The sequence below is a fragment of the Esox lucius genome, chromosome 9 (assembly GCF_011004845.1).
Source record: "Esox lucius isolate fEsoLuc1 chromosome 9, fEsoLuc1.pri, whole genome shotgun sequence".
Lineage (NCBI taxonomy): Eukaryota > Metazoa > Chordata > Actinopteri > Esociformes > Esocidae > Esox > Esox lucius.
In genome coordinates, this window is record NC_047577.1 from 15,916,566 (window position 1) to 15,922,565 (window position 6,000).

A 6,000-nucleotide genomic window follows, 5' to 3' on the forward strand; every position below is an offset into this window, starting at 1 on the left:
ATGTGGCAGTCAGGCCCTGACTGTAGAGATGCCTAGAGGCCCCCAACCAGGACATGACATTGATGTGACTGTTCATATTTTGCATTTGACTTGTCTGTTTCCACTTCCACTGAAAAGGCATTACTCATTCCTTCATCCTCTAACATGAGAACATGTCCAGAGTGGTTGTCTTACAAATTGTCCTGATATTAGGTCATTATTTTGTGTCTCCTCAAGTAAAGTGATGCATTATCCTACATTAAAAATGGCTCACCAATAACCCATTGGTAGATATAAACCAGTAGCAACTGATACTTCACCATTAGTTCATTTTGTCGTGTACCCTTAAAGAACTAATGACCCATTGGAAAAATAGCTATAAACCCTTAATAACTGAACAAATGACAGTACACACTGTTTGATAATGCATTTGTAAATCATTAATAAAGTAAGAGTTATCATTATTAACCGTTTGTTTATGTCTTTGTTCATCATTCGTTCATGTTAACTACTGCATTACGTTATGCTAGTTCATGTACCCTTAGTGGAAAGTGTTACTGAGTTGGTCCTGAACCTGTTCCAATTGATCTGAGAAGTTGTGCGTTGAAAGTGATTAATGTTAAATATTAAATTCTACCTGTATTCTTCAATTCCTAACCTATCCCTAAAAAATACTGTAAGGTCACTTTGTATAATGGAATGGAACTAAGTAGTGTTAGTTGTTTGTTGATTTGAGCAGATTCAAAAAGTAATTTATTTATTAGCAGATCAGGACTTTCTCATTGACACAAATGTGTGCATCGAGTGGTTATGAAGCACAGATCAAAATGAGAAAGTATTGCAATGCATGATTAGACATGCAGGGTGTCATGATTGTTTTGCAGTGACAGCAGTGACATTGCATATTCTGTAACTTCCCAGCCCTGATCTGCATGTTAAACTGTTTTATAAAATAAATAAGGATGTGTCTAATCTTGTTACAAGGGTATGTTATGAAGTGGGAAGAGGTACTCACTTTGATATCCACTTTGACATATGGTCTGACCCCATCAATGCTGTGACAACATTTCCTCCGAAATCTGTGAAACACACTTCAATTCACACCAGTCATCACTTCAATTCACACCAGTCATAATTTTCTGTGTTCTATGGAAATAACTAACTGGTTTCTGTTGCCACACAAATGTGTTTACCAGCAGGCTGATACCACCACTGATAAACAGCTGGTGTTGAATTCAGTTAAATTACCTTTATTGTTTATCTCACATGAAAACTGAGCCATGAATGACACTTTCTCCATTCCTAAGTTAATGTCAGGATAGCAGTGAAGCATGTCCAGTGAAGCATGCAATGCCTAAAACCAACGCCGTAATTACAATATATTTTTAGGGACACAAACCCCCCCCGATATTCAAGTATGCTCAAAATGTCCCTGTCACGGTCGTGGGATGAGAAGGACACAGGCGCAGAGTAGAGGTATTGAAGATAATCCATTTTTAATGAAATAAAAAAAGGACTCCAACAAAACAAAAGGCAGCAACCAGTGATGTGGGTTTAACTGAAAACATGCAAACCAAAATGAACCACACCAACATGGGCTACAAACTGAACTTAAATAGGGTCCCCAATTGGAGGCAATAACCAACACCTGCCTCCAATTGGGGAAACCAAAAAAAAGGATCCTGGCTATGCCCCGAGCCCAGCGCAGAGAGGGCTAGGGGCACAGCCAGGACGTGACAGTCCCCCCCAATAAAATGATATATAAATTACCAATGAAATAAAAATGTGACAGCCAACCATGCACAGCCGTCCAAAATAATCATTAGCAAATGTAAACATAATCATAACTAAACAAAATCAGTCAGACATCAGCTACGGCTTCACATGCGTCTATACCAAGGCCGTAGAACAGATTATTCCAATGAGAAATAGTATACATGGTATTTCCTCCATGTTGAGGCAAACATGAACACACAGTAACACACTCAAGTTGTCGTAATGGAAGCACAAACATTATGACAATGTATAAACAGTGTTAACAGTTCTGTACCAGATATTTCAACTGCCTTATAGGCACCAGTGTGTCTTACACTTTAACTATACTCTACAATACTTTCCTAGAATATGGGACTTGATAGTCCAAAGCAGTTTAATTTACTCTTATTAATCCCTCGGGATCTCTAGTACTAGCAAGTCTTTTAAACACATCTGGTAACTGCTGTTTTCCCCATTCGTTTTTGTAGTGACTTTAATATTGATAAGGTTTCTGCAAGAGTCCAATATACAAATATCCACCATTGTATGGCCCTTCTAAAAGTCAAGGCATCCTAACCAATAGAAGTGTATAATACACAATGATGTGTATGAAAGTTGACACCAGTAATAAAGTGTATTATTATTTCCACTCCATTATATATTTGGCTGTGACTGAAGTTTTATATTTCTTGCAGGGGGCAGCATGTTCACCATCCATTAGGGGAATGTTAGAAAAACTGCTGAAATTATACTGAAATAATATAAATCACAGCAATTTAACACAAGTGGAGTTCAATTAACATGTGGTGACTTGATTGGCAACATCAGGTGCAATTGGGTAATATTCTCACAAGTCATAAGAATGCAACAAAACCACCAGGAAGCCCTATTGTAACAAGCACTGATGTGGTAACCGCACCATTAGCCGCCTTTGTCGATTTATTTTATTAGACCTATTGCTGAACAACTACCCTCCTTTGTTAAGGATACTGGCAGCATGATTACTGTAATCGAATCTCTCGATCCCCTTCCTGAGAACACGTTATTGGTCACGTTTGATGTTGTCACTCTACACAAATATTTCACGTTGGTGGAATTGATGCTATTGAAAATTTCCTCTCGCAACGTGACCCTCTTTTACGCCCTTCGAGTGCATGTATTGTAACCCTGGCCGAGATAGTGCTCACACAACTTTTTCATGTTCTAAAATGATTTTCTTATTCAGACAAAGGGCACTGGTATGGGATCTCTTATGGCTCCTAATTATGCTAATTTGTTTGTGGGCTACATGGAAGAAGGATTCATTTTAAATCCCTTAAAAAATCCCTTTCTGTCTAATATCATTATGTGGAAACGTTATATCGATGATATCTTTTGTTGTGGAAAGGTTGAAGGGTTGAAAGGTTAAAGGCGTTCCATGCCTTCCTAAACTCTTACTGATCTGAGATTTACCATGCAGTTTAACACAAGACAAATTAGTTTTCTTGATCTTTCAATTATTTGTGAGGACAATATACTATTTACTGATCTCTATACGAAACCCACTGATCGTAATAGTTAACTAAGAGCAGATAGCTATCATCCTCTTCCACTGAAAAACAGCTTGCCATACAGCCAATTCTGTTGCATTAAACTAATTTGTAAACATAATTCTGACTTTGACAAAAACATGACTCAAATGCAAGGTAAATTTAAATAAAGAAGGTACAGCAATAACCAAATTAGTAGGGCTGTGGAGAAAATACAAATGAAACCTAGAACTGATCTCTTTCTAAGACAGCCTCATAAAAAGAAACATTCTTGTGTCTTAACCACACGCTGCTCCAAATGCTCTGAACGAATTAAGCAAATTGTTCAGAAACACTGGCACATCCTCAAATCAGATACCGCTATTAGTAAAGTGTTTCAGGACCCTTCCCTGGTGGTATTTTCTCGTGGTCGAAACCTCAGAGATCAATTAGTACACTCCGATTTACCTTCTATAACTACCCATGGTCAACGGCTGTTTGCTCATTTCCCTGATGGTGACTACAAATGCAATGCCTGCGCTCAATGTAATGGAACCTTTAAGTGTACATCTTTTAAACATCCCCAAACAGGACAACCTATCCCTATAAAAGGTGTAATCACGTGCGCTACTAAGGCTGTCATTTATTTGTTAACGTGTCCCTGTGGTAAGCACTACGTGGGTAAAAAAAAAAGAGAATTAAAGGTTCGTATCTCAGAACATCGTAGCACCATTAGGTGTAAAAACACGACGTAACCTGTTGCTGCTCATTTCATTGAGATGAATCATTCTATTGCGTCTCTCCACTATAGAGGCATTGAACATGTCACCCTTCCTAGGAGAGGAGGCAACCTCGACAATTTATTGTTAAAAAGAGAGGCGGCTTGGATCTTTCATTTAAGGACCCTTGCTACATTAGTTATCAATATTGATTATGATCTGAAACCATTTCTCTAATTTGTGTAAACATTTTTAACATGGTTTGCTCTTGATGATTGATAAAACTTAGTGGGATTGTGGCCTTTGGTGTATTCCTGTTTGTATATATCTACTCTTTATTTTGTTTCCCTATTCAATATTGACACACTACTCCTTCATTGTCCAATTAGATAATCACCTGTGTGTGTCCCACAATACCCTATAAAAGCATGAGATTTGCAGTGTTATTCATTGTACCCTGATGAAGACAGTGTGTCTGTTGAAACGTTGGTCTTATTAAAAACAATTATCTGCATTGGAGTTTAGAGTGTGCAGATTTTTCATTCATTTAGGTACAAGATGATTAAAAATGTTTTAACGTAACTTTTACTACTCATTGTTTCTAGGAAACAAAACATAAAATTCACCTTGGAACAAAATTATTTAAGAAGAGGTTGTCATTTAATATCGAGGACGAAACCACATGGTGAAATTTTGAGTCTTTAAAGAATCATGTTTTTTCTTGACACACTGCAGATTCAAGAGACCGGTGTTTCACAGAAGCTGTTCACAGGATCTTGGGAATGTCATGCCCTATGGGTTATATGTATTCTTTAGAAATGTAGGAACAAAGATTCATTAATTAATTCAAAGTAAAGACTTAACCAACTGTTTATTCATGGTGTATTAAGTGACCTTAATATAAAGTGTTACCATTATTTGATCTTATTACCTTCTAATGATGGATAGGCTTGTGGTGTCTAATGGAAACAACTCATCTGTTCCAGAGAATGAACAGATTTTAAGTGTGGAATGTTTAGATCATTACTTTCTAGCCCTGATTTGCATTTTCTGCTGTTTTTGAAAATGTCTTAGGAAAATATTGACAGAAGGGTGTTTTCGAAGGGTGGGAATATATGCTTCTACTCACTCTGATTTTAATTTTGACACTCGACACATGTTATTACTGTCAAACCAGTTCCCCTGAAATCCAACATGAACAAACATGTTTTAATTCACACAGGACTGGGGAGTCATAATGTACTGTGTTCTATCCAGTCTGAACCCCCAAAGAGCAAGGAACAAGAGAAAAACTCCTTACCAGGGTCAAATCTGAGGAAGAAGCCTAGGGAGGAACAATAGTCTCAGGGGTGGTCAGTCCTCTTCAGGATGTGCCAAGTGAAGATTATAAGAGAACAATACCTTTTGGGCCATGTCAAAGTTTTTGCATAATCAAAAGACAAGCGGGTAAATAAATGCAAGTGGGCTGTGTCCAGAGTACTTTGGACAGGGACATCTGCGAGTCATTTGAGCCAGGTAGTCCTGAGGCGTGGTCCAAGGGCTCATTTCCTCCTAAGGTTTAACAGGACATCAGGAAAGTTAGAGAGAGCGTTCCTAGGACAGCAAGGCCAGTTTGGAAATCCAGTGCTATTTGTTCACCTTCACAACCCTGGGCCAGACTACACTTTATCATGGAACTTCCTGAAGAGATCAGTCTTTAGTAGGCACTTAAAGTTTGAGACTAGGGGTCTCCCAATTAAAGCCTCTTGAATATTTAATTAATTTGACAACATAAATAGTTACACATCTGCATAAAACATTTTGTGTATGAAAATGTATGTAAAAATGTCAAAATTTGCTGGTCTTCATCATGTTCTGTATATCTACTGTTTTATGGACACCAATACGAACTCTATCTTTCATAGTCAAGGTAAACATGTTTTCTGTTAGTCTGCTATCCAGACCCATTGTAATGAGAAGAAGGTCGGTTAGACAAGGCCTACCCAAGGATGTGTGAGAGGATAACCTAAATGTACAGGTGAGATACATACATGCATACA